Here is a 13630-nt window from a genome sequence, read left to right as displayed (position 1 = left end):
CAAGTCATGCCCAAATCCATCTCTGTGACAACACCAAATCCGTCTCCACGACAAGTCATCTCCAAATTAGTCTCCAAATCCGTCTACGCGCCAAGTCAAAATACGTCTAAACGTCAAGTCAATTCCAAATCTGTCTCTGTGCCAAGTCAACTCCAAATCCGTCTCTGCGCCAAGTCAAATCCAAATCCGTCTCCGTGCCAAGTCATCTCCAAATCCGTCTCCATGCCAAGTTGAAATCCGTCTCCGCGTCAAGTCAACTCCAAATCCATCTCCGTGTCAAGTCAACTCCAAACCCGTCTCCGTGCCAAGTCCAAATCCATCGCCGCGTCAAGTCATACTCTAATCCATCTCCGCGCCAACTCCAAATCCGTCTCCGCAACAAGTCATCTCCAAATTAGTCTCCGTGCCAAGTCCAAATCCGTCTCCGCGCCAAGTCCAAATACATCTAAACGTAAAGTCAATTCCAAATCTGTCTCTGTGCCAAGTCAACTCCAAATCCGTCTCTGCGCCAAGTCAAATCCAAATCCGTCTCCGTGCCAAGTAATCTCCAAATCCGTCTCCGCATCAAGTCAAGTCCAAATTCGTCTCCTTGTCAAGTCATGACCAAATCCGTCTCCGTGCCAACTCCAAATCTGTCTCCGCTTCAACTCAAATCCAAATCCGTCTCCGTGCCAAGTCAACTCCAAATCTGTCTCCGTGTCAATTCAACTCCAAATCCGTCTCTGTGCCAAGTGCAAATCCATCTCCGCGCCAAGTCATGTGCTAATCCATCTCCGCACCAAGTCCAAATAAGTCTCCGCGTCAAGTCAACTACAAATCGGTCTCCGCGTCAAATCAACTCCAAATCCAACTCCGTGTCAAGTCAACTCCAAATCCGTCTCCGTGCCAAGTCCAAATCCGTCTCCGCGACAAGTCATCTCCAAATTAGTCTCCGTGCCAAGTCCAAATCCGTCTCCGTGCCAAGTCATCTCCAAATCCGTCTCCGCGTCAGCTCAACTCCAAATCCGTCTCCGTGTCAATTCAACTCCAAATCCGTCTCCGTGCCAAGTGCAAATCCATCTCCGCGTCAAGTCATATCCTAATCCGTCTCTGCGTCAAGTCATCTCCAAATCCGTCTCCGTGCCAAGTCCAAATCCGTCTTCATGTCAAGTCCACTCCAAATCCGTCTCCGTGTCAACTCAAGTCCAAATCCATCTCCTCGCCAAGTCATCTCCAAATCCGTCTCCGTGCCAAGTCCAAATCCGTCTCTGCGTCAAGTCAACTCCAAATCTGTCTCCGTGCCAAGTCAACTCAAAATCCGTCTCCTCGTCAAGTCATGTCCAATTCCATCTCCGTGTCAAGTCAACTACAAATCCGTCTCCGCGCCAAGTCATCTTCAAATCCGTCTCCGCGTCAAGTCAACATCGAATCCATCTCAGTGCCAAGTCCAAATCCGTCTCCACGCAGAGTCAACTCCAAATCCGTCTCCGTGTCAAGTCAACTCCAAATCCATCTCCGTGCCAAGTCCAAATCTATCTCCGTGTCAAGTCATGTCCAAATTCGTCTCCGTGCCAAGTCAAGTTCAAGTCCGTCTCTGTGCCAACCCAACTCCAAATCTATCTCCACACCAACACCAAATCCGTCTCTGTGCCACGTCCAAATCCGTCTCCATGCCAAGTCAACTCCAAATCCGTCTCCACGTCAAGTCAAGTCCAAATTTGTCTCCTTGTCAAGTCATGACCAAATCCGTCTCCGTGCCAACTCCAAATCTGTCTCCGCACCAAGTCAAGTCCAAATCCATCTCCGTGCCAAGTCATCTCCAAATCTGTCTCCGCGTCAAGTCAACTCCAAATCCGTCTCCGTGCAAAGTCATGGCCAAATCCATCTCCGCATGAAGTCAAATCCAAATCCGTCTCCGTGTCAAGTCACATCCAAATCCGTCTCCGTGCCAAATCCAAATCTGTCTCTGCGTCAAGTCAACTCCAAATCCGTTTCCGCATCAAGTCAATTCCAAATCCGTCTCCGTGTCACGTCCTCTCCAAATCCGTCTCCGTGCCAAGTCAACTCAAAATCCATCTCCGCGTCAAGTCATGTCCAAATCCGTCTCTGTATCAAGTCAACTTCAAATCCGTCTCCGCGTCAGGTAATCTCCAAATCTGTCTCCGCGTCAAGTCATGTCCAAATCCGTCTCCGCGTCAAGTAATCTCCAAATCCGTCTCCGCGTCAAGTCATGTCCAAATCCGTCTTCGCGTCAAGTCAACTCCAGATCCGTCTCTGTGTCAAGTCATGTCCTATTCCGTCTCCGTGTCAAGTCAACTACAAATCCGTCTCTGTGCCAAGTCATCTCCAAATCTGTCTCCGCGTCAAGTCAACATCAAATCCGTCTCCATGCAAAGTCAACTCCAAATCCGTCTCCGTGTCAAGTCAACTCCAAATCTGTCTCCGTGCCAAGTCCAAATCTATCTCCGTGTCAAGTCATGTCCAAATCCGTTTCCATGCCAAGTCAAGTTCAAGTACGTCTCCGTGCCAATTCAACTCCAAATCTGTCTCCGCGCCAACACCAAATCCGTCTCTGTGCCAAGTCAACTCCAAATCCACCTCCGCATCAAGTCAAGTCCAAATTCGTCTCCTTGTCAGTCATGACCAAATCCATCTCCGCGCCAACTCCAAATCTGTCTCCGCGCCAAGTCAAGTCCAAATCCACCTCCGAGCCAAGTCACCTCCAAATCCGTCTCCGTGCCAAGTCAACTCAAAATCTGTCTCCACGTCAAGTCATGTCCAAATCCGTTTCCGTGTCAACTGCAAATCCATCTCCGCGTCAAGTCCAAATCCGTCTCCGCGTCAAGACATGTCCAAATGAGTCTCCGCATCAAGTCAATTTCAAATCCGTATCCGGGTCAACTCCAAATCCGTCTCCGCGTCAAGTAATCTCCAAATCCGTCTCCGTGCCAAGTCATCTCCAAATCCGTCTCCGCGTCAAGTCAATTCTAAATCCGTCTTCGTGTCAAGTCATGGCCAAATCCGTCTCTGCGTCAAGTCACATCCAAATCCGTCTCCGTGCCAAATCCAAATCTGTCTCTGCGTCAAGTCAACTCCAAATCCGTTTCCGCGTCAAGTCCAAATCCGTCTCCGCGTCAAGTCACATCCAAATCCGTCTCCGTGCCAAATCCAAATCTGTCTCTGCATCAAGTCAACTCCAAATCCGTTTCCGCGTCAAGTCAACTCCAAATCCGTCTCCATGCCAAGTCAACTCCAAATCCGTCTCTCTGTCAAGTCAACTCCAAATCCATCTCTGCGTCAGGTAATCTCCAAATCCGTCTCCGTGCCAAGTCGAAATCTATCTCCGTGTCAAGTCATGTCCAAATCCGTTTCCGTGCCAAGTCAAGTTCAAGTACGACTCCATGCCAATTCAACTCCAAGTCTGTCTCCGCGCCAACATCAAATCCGTCTCTGTGCCAAGTCCAAATCCGTCTCCATGCCAAGTCAACTCCAAATCCATCTCCGCGTCAAGTCAAGTCCAAATCCGTCTCCGTGTGTAGTCATGTACAAGTCTGTCTCCATGCCAATTCAGCTCCAAATCCATCTCTGCGTCAAGTCAACTCCAAATCGGTCTCCGTGTCAACTCAAGTCCAAATCCGTCTCCGTGTCAACTGCAAATCCATCTCCATGTCAAGTCAAGTCCAAATCCATCTCCTCGCCAAGTCATCTCCAAATCCTTCTCCGTGCCAAGTCCAAATCCGTCTCCATGTCAAGTCAAGTCCAAATCCATCTCCGTGTCAAGTCAACTCCAAATCCGTTTCCGCGTCAAGTCTAGTCCAAATTCGTCTCTGCGTCAAGTCAACTCCAAATCTGTCTCTGCGCCAAATTAACTCAAAATCCATCTCCGGGCAAGTCATGTCCATTTGTATCTCCGTGTCAAGTCAACTACAAATCCGTCTCCGCGCCAAGTCACCTCCAAATCCGTCTCCGCGTCAAGTCAACATCGAATCCATCTCAGTGCCAAGTCCAAATCCGTCTCCATGCAAAGTCAACTCCAAATCCGTCTCCGTGTCAAGTCAACTCCAAATCCATCTCCGTGCCAAGTCCAAATCTATCTCCGTGTCAAGTCATGTCCAAATCCGTTTCCGTGCCAAGTCAAGTTCAAGTACGACTCCGTGCCAATTCAACTCCAAATCTGTCTCCGCGCCAACACCAAATCCGTCTCTGTGCCAAGTCCAAATCCGTCTCCATGCCAAGTCAACTCCAAATCCATCTCCATTTCAAGTCATCTCCAAATCCGTCTCCACGTCAAGTCAACATCAAATCCGTCTCCATGCAAAGTCAACTCCAAATCCGTCTCCGTACCAAGTCCAAATTCATCTCCGCGTCAAGTAATCTCCAAATCCATTTCCGTGTCAAGTCATGTCCAAATCCATCACCGCGTCAAGTCAAGTCCAAATCCGTCTCCACGTCAAGTCATGTCCTAATCCGTCTCCGTGTCAACTCCAAATCCGTCTCCGCGTCAGGTAATCTCCAATTCTGTCTCCGCGTCAAGTCATGTCCAAATCCGTCTCTGCGTCAAGTAATTTCCAAATCCGTCTCCGTGTCAAGTCAACTTCAAATCTGTCTCCGCGTCAAGTCATGTCCAAATCCGTCTCCGCGTCAAGTGAAGTCCAAATCCGTCTCCGTGTCAACTCCAAATCCGTCTCCGCGTCAAGTCATGTCTTAATCCATCTCCGTGTCAACTCCAAATCCGTCTCCGCATCAGGTAATCTCCAAATCTGTCTCCGCGTCTAGTCATGTCCAAATCCGTCTCCGCGTCAAGTAATCTCCAAATCCATCTCCGTGTCAAGTCAACTTCAAATCCGTTTCCGCGTCAAGTCTAGTCCAAATTCGTCTCTGCGTCAAGTCAACTCCAAATCTGTCTCTGCGCCAAATTAACTCAAAATCCATCTCCGGGCAAGTCATGTCCATTTGTATCTCCGTGTCAAGTCAACTACAAATCCGTCTCCGCGCCAAGTCACCTCCAAATCCGTCTCCGCGTCAAGTCAACATCGAATCCATCTCAGTGCCAAGTCCAAATCCGTCTCCATGCAAAGTCAACTCCAAATCCGTCTCCGTGTCAAGTCAACTCCAAATCCATCTCCGTGCCAAGTCCAAATCTATCTCCGTGTCAAGTCATGTCCAAATCCGTTTCCGTGCCAAGTCAAGTTCAAGTACGACTCCGTGCCAATTCAACTCCAAATCTGTCTCCGCGCCAACACCAAATCCGTCTCTGTGCCAAGTCCAAATCCGTCTCCATGCCAAGTCAACTCCAAATCCATCTCCATTTCAAGTCATCTCCAAATCCGTCTCCACGTCAAGTCAACATCAAATCCGTCTCCATGCAAAGTCAACTCCAAATCCGTCTCCGTACCAAGTCCAAATTCATCTCCGCGTCAAGTAATCTCCAAATCCATTTCCGTGTCAAGTCATGTCCAAATCCATCACCGCGTCAAGTCAAGTCCAAATCCGTCTCCACGTCAAGTCATGTCCTAATCCGTCTCCGTGTCAACTCCAAATCCGTCTCCGCGTCAGGTAATCTCCAATTCTGTCTCCGCGTCAAGTCATGTCCAAATCCGTCTCTGCGTCAAGTAATTTCCAAATCCGTCTCCGTGTCAAGTCAACTTCAAATCTGTCTCCGCGTCAAGTCATGTCCAAATCCGTCTCCGCGTCAAGTGAAGTCCAAATCCGTCTCCGTGTCAACTCCAAATCCGTCTCCGCGTCAAGTCATGTCTTAATCCATCTCCGTGTCAACTCCAAATCCGTCTCCGCATCAGGTAATCTCCAAATCTGTCTCCGCGTCTAGTCATGTCCAAATCCGTCTCCGCGTCAAGTAATCTCCAAATCCATCTCCGTGTCAAGTCAACTTCAAATCCGTTTCCGCGTCAAGTCTAGTCCAAATTCGTCTCTGCGTCAAGTCAACTCCAAATCTGTCTCTGCGCCAAATTAACTCAAAATCCATCTCCGGGCAAGTCATGTCCATTTGTATCTCCGTGTCAAGTCAACTACAAATCCGTCTCCGCGCCAAGTCACCTCCAAATCCGTCTCCGCGTCAAGTCAACATCGAATCCATCTCAGTGCCAAGTCCAAATCCGTCTCCATGCAAAGTCAACTCCAAATCCGTCTCCGTGTCAAGTCAACTCCAAATCCATCTCCGTGCCAAGTCCAAATCTATCTCCGTGTCAAGTCATGTCCAAATCCGTTTCCGTGCCAAGTCAAGTTCAAGTACGACTCCGTGCCAATTCAACTCCAAATCTGTCTCCGCGCCAACACCAAATCCGTCTCTGTGCCAAGTCCAAATCCGTCTCCATGCCAAGTCAACTCCAAATCCATCTCCATTTCAAGTCATCTCCAAATCCGTCTCCACGTCAAGTCAACATCAAATCCGTCTCCATGCAAAGTCAACTCCAAATCCGTCTCCGTACCAAGTCCAAATTCATCTCCGCGTCAAGTAATCTCCAAATCCATTTCCGTGTCAAGTCATGTCCAAATCCATCACCGCGTCAAGTCAAGTCCAAATCCGTCTCCACGTCAAGTCATGTCCTAATCCGTCTCCGTGTCAACTCCAAATCCGTCTCTGCGTCAGGTAATCTCCAAATCTGTCTCCGCGTCAAGTCATGTCCAAATCCGTCTCTGCGTCAAGTAATTTCCAAATCCGTCTCCGTGTCAATTCAACTTCAAATCTGTCTCCGCGTCAAGTCATGTCCAAATCCGTCTCCGCGTCAAGTGAAGTCCAAATCCGTCTCCGCGTCAAGTGAAGTCCAAATCCGTCTCCGCGTCAAGTCATGTCTTAATCCATCTCCGTGTCAACTCCAAATCCGTCTCCGCATCAGGTAATCTCCAAATCTGTCTCCGCGTCTAGTCATGTCCAAATCCGTCTCCGCGTCAAGTAATCTCCAAATCCGTCTCCGTGTCAAGTCAACTCCAAATCCGTCTCCGCGTCAAGTCACGTCCAAATCCGTCTTCGCGTCAAGTCAACTCCAGATCCATCTCCGTGTCAAGTCATGTCCTAATCCGTCTCCATGTCAAGTCAACTACAAATCCGTCTCTGTGCCAAATCATCTCCAAATCCGTCTCCGCGTCAAGTCAACATCAAATCCATCTCCATGCAAAGTCAACTCCAAATCCGTCTCCGTGTCAAGTCAACTCCAAATCCGTCTCCGTGCCAAGTCCAAATCTATCTCCGTGTCAAGTCATGTCCAAATCCGTTTCCGTGCCAAGTCAAGTTCAAGTACGTCTCCGTGCCAATTCAACTCCAAATCTGTCTCCGCGCCAACACCAAATCCGTCTCTGTGCCAAGTCCAAATCCGTCTCCATGCCAAGTCAACTCCAAATCCATCTCCGCGTCAAGTCAAGTCCAAATTCGTCTCCTTGTCAAGTCATGACCACATCCGTCTCCGTGCCAACTCCAAATCTGTCTCCGCGCCAAGTCAAGTCCAAATCCACCTCCGTGCCAAGTCAACTCAAAATCCGTCTCCACCTCATGTCATGTCCAAATCCGTCTCCGTGTCAACTGCAAATCCATCTCCGCGTCAAGTCCAAATCCGTCTCCGCATCAAGTCCAGTTCAAATCTATCTCCGCGTCAAGACATGTCCAAATCTGTCTCCGCATCAAGTCAATTCCAAATCCGTATCTGGGTCAACTCCAAATCCGTCTCCGCATCAAGTCAACTCAAAAATCCGTCTCCGGGCAAAGTCATGGCCAAATCCATCTCCGCATGAAGTCAAGTCCAAATCCATCTCCGCGTCAAGTCAATTTTAAATCCGTCTTCGTGTCAAGTCATGGCCAAATCCATCTCCGCGTCAAGTCAAATCCAAATCCGTCTCCGCGTCAAGTCACATCCAAATCCGTCTCCGTGCCAAATCCAAATCTGTCTCTGCGTCAAGTCAACTCCAAATCCGTTTCCGCGTCAAGTCAAGTCCAAATCCGTCTCTGTGTCAAGTCATCTCCAAATCTGTCTCCGCGTCAGGTAATCTCCAAATCCGTCTCTGTGTCAAGTCATGTCCAAATCCGTCTACGCGTCAAGTGAAGTCCAAATCCGTCTCCGTGTCAACTCCAAATCCATCTCTGCGTCAAGTCATGTCTTAATCCATCTCCGTGTCAACTCCAAATCCGTCTCCACATCAGGTAATCTCCAAATCTGTCTCCGCGTCTAGTCATGTCCAAATCCGTCTCCGCATCAAGTAATCTCCAAATCCATCTCCGTGTCAAGTCATGTCCAAATCCATCTCCGCGTCAAGTCAAGTCCAAATCCGTCTCCGCGTCAAGTAATCTCCAAATCCGTCTCCGTGTCAAGTCAACTCCAAATCCGTCTCCGCGTCAAGTCACGTCCAAATCCGTCTTCGCGTCAAGTCAAGTCCAAATCCGTCTCCGCGTCAAGTCAACTCCAAATCCGTCTCCGTGTCAAGTCATGTCCTAATCCGTCTCCGTGTCAACTCCAAATCCGTCTCCGCGTCAAGTAATCTCCAAATCCATCTCCGTGTCAAGTCACGTCCAAATCCATCTCCGCGTCAAGTCAAGTCCAAATCCGTCTCTGCGTCAAGTCATGTCCTAATCCGTCTCCGTGTCAACTCCAAATCCGTCTCCGCGTCAGGTAATCTCCAAATCTGTCTCCGCGTCAAGTCATGTCCAAATCCGTCTCCACGTCAAGTAATTTCCAAATCCGTCTCCGTGTCAAGTCAACTCCAAATCTGTGTCCGTGTCAAGTCATGTCCAAATCCGTCTCCGTGTCAATTCCAAATCCGTCTCCGCATCAGGTAATCTCCAAATCCGTCTCCGCGTCAAGTAATCTCCAAATCCGTCTCCAAGTCAACTCCAAATCCGTCTCCGCGTCAAGTCAACTCCAAATCTGTCTCCATGTCAAGTCATGTCCTAATCCGTCTCCGTGTCAACTTCAAATCTGTCTCCGTGTCAAGTAATCTCCAAATCCGTCTCCATGTCATGTCATGTCCTAATCCATCTCCGTGTCAAGCCAACTCCAAATCCGTCTCCATGCCAAGTCCAAATCCATCACCGCGTCAAGTCAAGTCCAAATCCGTCTCTGCTTCAAGTAATCTCCAAATCCGTCTCCGTGTCAAGTCATGTCCAAATCCGCCACCGCGTCAAGTCATGTCTAAATCCGTCTCCGCGTCAAGTAATCTCCAAATCCGTCTCCGTGTCAAGTAATCTCCAAATCCGTCTCCGCGTCAAGTAATCTCCAAATCCGTCTCCGTGTCAAGTAATCTCCAAATCTGTCTCCGCGTCAAGTCATGTCCAAATCCGTCTTCGCGTCAAGTCAGGTCCAAATCCGTCTCCGCGTCAAGTCAACTCCAGATCCGTCTCCATGTCAAGTCATGTCCTAATCCATCTCCGTGTCAAACCAACTCCAAATCCGTCTCCGTGCCAGGTCCAAATCCGTCTCCGTGCCAGGTCCAAATCCGTCTCCGCATCAAGTCAAGTCCAAATCCTTCTCCGCATCAAGTCAACTTCAAATCTGTGTCCGCATCAAGTCAAGTCCAAATCTGTCTCCGCGTCAAGTCAACTCCAAATCCGACTCTGTGTCAAGTCATCTCCAAATACGTCTCCGTGCCTGTGTTCTGCACTTGGTTCTACTTCCAGTTGCCCCCATTGCCACGCAGTCACTACAGAACCTTATGACCTTTCTTCCCCCTCCTTCTGTCTACCTCTCTGGGCAATGATACTATTGGATCTCACGGTTGATCTCACCGTTATCCCCAAATCTACAACTTCATGTTGAGCTGAATTCAGACCTTGCTTTAGCATTATCAGGGTCACTGGATCATCCCTGTCCAGACTGTACATCTTGAATATTCTTCTAATGTTCGATATTTATACTATGCATAATCCATGGCAGACTCATTCCCCAGTTCCTCTCATCTCCCCCAGTTGCTGCCTCACCTCCCCCTTAAAATAGCAAAATCTCCCCTCATTACTGCCATTCCAGTTAGTTGTCCATGTACCTTCCTGCACTCACAGGCCCATGTGTGGCCTCCATCAGTCATAGTTGACCATGGGTACTACACCCCTGGTAGCCACTGGTTTGTCAAGCAGTGTTGACTATGGCTATTGAAGCCATTTCTGGAATGGCAGGCTCTGCCACAGTTGCTGCATGTGTAGGGCATCATGGAATTTCCTCTGTGCTCTCCGTTTAGTTCTCTGCTCCTCAAACTGACTGAGGATCACTCTTTCTCCTTGCTCTAGGTGTTGCTGAAGAGTACCTTACCATTTGTTATGGTCACCTGCTGTATCCTCCCAGAACTCTGTGTTGATTCTAAGGCTTTCATGTTGCACTTGCAGAGGTCCTTGAAGCGAAGCTGGGGTCTACCAACCTTCCTCTTGCCTCTTGCTAGTTCTCCATACAGGATGTCCTTTGGTAGTCTACCATCCTTCATACGATGGACGTGGCCCAGCCAGCTCAGTCTGTGTTGTCTTAAAAATGTGAACATTGTGGGAAGTCCAGCGCTGGAGAGGACCTCAGAGTTCGGGACTTTGTCTCTCCAGATGATGCAGAGGATGCGGTGAAGGCTGTGCAGGTGAAAACTATTGAGTTTCCTCTCCTGTTTGGAGTAGATGGTCCAAGTCGCGGTACCATTCAGGAGGGTGCTGATAACACATGCATTGTACAAGACAGTCTTGGTCTTTGTAGCGAGTTTCAGATTCTCCCAGACCCGCGAGGAGAGTTGAGCAAGAATCAATGTTGCTTTGCCAATAGGCCTATTGATTTCAGCATCAAGGGAGAGAGTGTTGCTAATGGTTGGCCCCAAGTATGTGAACTTGTGGACCACTTCTAGATTGTAATTATCGATGGTAATGACTGGTGTCTCCATTATGTTCTGGGCAGGGACATTTCTTTTCTTTAGGCTGATGGTAAGCCTGAAGTCCTTGCAAACCTTAGAGAAGTGGTCCATGAGAGTTTGTAGTTGCTGTTTGGTGTGCATGGTTATAGCAGCGTCATTGGCAAAGAGCATATCATATATTAAGATCTTTCTTCTTGCTCTCAGGCACACAGGGGCAGCTCTCCACTGTGTACTTTCATACTTCAAGCACCCATGCTCGTTTACCTGAACAGACCTAAGCAAAGGTGCTACTCTTAAAATTACTCATCCACTTAGACTGCTTAAGTTCATGACCACACAGTATGTCATGATTGATTCCCGGTCAAGCCCCCAAATGTTATGACTGTGATCGAAGTCACTGGAGAGACACTGTAGCTGGTGATATAAAAATCTTAATTCATCACAACAAGCAGGCAAAGTTCTAGAGACACTTGTGGTAGATGCTCACATTTTATATCCTTAAGATCAAAGGTAACAGTAGGCAATTCAATGCAATTTCAATAGTTACAATGACATTGTTTACTTCAGTACCTTGGATTGACAGTGCTTTCTGTGAATTGCATGTATACAGTGGGAGATATCTCTGAATCTTCAAATGCCTCTGCTGGGACACTTCTCTGAATTTACTTACAATAGCACAAACTACAAACTACAAAGTACAAAGTAGTTATTTTAAACCCATTGTTATCTGGTTTGCTGCAAAGCATTTAACATAACCACATTGTTTTAACGTTTGGTTGATGCATCTGCAATCTCTTAGTCTGTGCGCCAGCCTGTGCTTTTAACTTCAATTTACTGCTTGCAATTTACAATATGAACTGAAGACTAATTCTTGCCTGAATTAATATCTGCATTATTCACATAACTCCAGAATACTCCCTGATAAGATTAATGATGTTTCATCAGAATTGTTCTACTCAGACCTTGGGGATTTCTTGGATAACTAACAGTTCTACCATCACTTCCATCTAGTGCAATGGCTTGAATAATATTTATTTCATCATACTCTATATTAATCATTTTAAGGGGAAATTTTTGAATTCTAATCATTAACACCGACTAGTAATCAGCAGAGGACCTAGAAATTGTTCTGCACTATTTTCTTCTGACATTAAGACTTTGCTGTGAGACATCCTGAATCCGTATGTGAAAGTTTGCACCAAAAGTGATACTCACAGTGCAGAGTGGCTGGGTTTCCTATGTAACACCTTGGTGGAACTGTCATTTCAGAACTGCAAAGTGCTGCAAATTCTCACAGCTTTTTATCTGCAACATGAGAGGTGTAAGATTTGTAGGCAGCTGTTGAAGAAACACTACACCTCATGAGTAGGAGTGTACTGCTGAATAAGAAAGGTGTTCAATGAGCGTGACAGTCACAAAGTCTATAAAAAGTGGTAGATACAGCCCAGTCCAACACAGGCAATGCTCTCCCCATCTTTGATTATATCTACAAGGAGCGCTGCCACAACAAAGCAGTATCCATCATCAAGGATCCTCACCAGCCAGGCCATATATTAGAAAGCCTACAGCACAATACAGGTCCTTCGGCTCACAAAGCTGTGCTGAATTTGTCCTTAATTTAGAAAATATATAAGGTTACTCATAGCCCCCCATTTTCTAAGCTCCATGCAACTATCTAAGTGTCCCTTAAAAGACCCTATTATATTCATTCCACCACCTTTGCCGGCAGCCCATTCCATGCACTCACCAAACTCTGTGTAAAAAAACTTACCCCTGACATCACCTCTGTACCTACTTCCAAGCACCATAAAACTGTGTTCTCTTGTGCTAGCCATTTCAGACCTGGGAAAAAGCCTCTGACTATCCACACAATCAATGCCTCTCATCATCTTATACATCTCTGTCAGGTCACCTCTCATCCTCCATCTCTCCAGGGAGAAAAGGCCGAGTTCACTCAACCGTTCTCATAAGGCATGCTCCCCAATCCAGGCAACATCCTTGTAAATCTCCTCTGCACCTTTTCTATGGCTTCCACATCCTTTTTTTAGTGAGGCGACCAGAACTGAACATGATACTCCAAGTGGGGTCTGACCAGGGTCCTACAAAGCTGCAACATTACCTCCTGGCTCCTGAACTCAATCCCACGATTGATGAGGGCCAAAACACCCTATGCCTTCTTAACCGCACAGTCAACCTGCGTAACAACTTTGAGTGTCCTATGGACTCTGACCCCAAGATCCCTCTGATCCTCCACACTGCTAAGAGCCTTACCATCAATACTATATTTGACCTACCAAAATGAAGCACCTCACACTTATTTGGGTTGAACTCCATCTGCCACTTCTCAGCCCAGTTTTGCATCTTAATGATGTCCCACTGTAACCTCTGACAGCCCTCCATACTATCCACAACACCCCAACCTTTGTGTCATCATCAAATTAACTAACCCATCCCTCCACTTCCTCATCCAGGTCATTTATAAAAATCACAAAGATTAAGGACCGCAGGTCAGATCCCTGAGGCACACCACTAGTGACCAACCTCAGTGCAGAATATGACCTGTCTACAATCACTCTTTGCCTTCTGTGGGCAAGTTAATTCTGGATCCACAAAGCAATGCTCCTTTGGATCCCATGCCTCCTTACTTTCTCAATAAGTCTTGCATGGGGTACCTGATCAAATGTCTTGCTGAAATTCATAAACACTACATCTACTGCTTTACCTTCATCAATGGGTTTAGTCACATCCTCACAGAATTCAATTAGGCTCGTAAGGCACAATTTGCCTTTGACAAAGCCATGTTGACTATTCCTAATCATATTATGTTTCCCCA

Source organism: Hypanus sabinus, chromosome 21, assembly GCF_030144855.1.
Source record: "Hypanus sabinus isolate sHypSab1 chromosome 21, sHypSab1.hap1, whole genome shotgun sequence".
In the NCBI taxonomy this organism is placed as follows: Eukaryota; Metazoa; Chordata; class Chondrichthyes; order Myliobatiformes; family Dasyatidae; genus Hypanus; species Hypanus sabinus.
Note: the sequence above shows the minus strand (reverse complement) of the source record.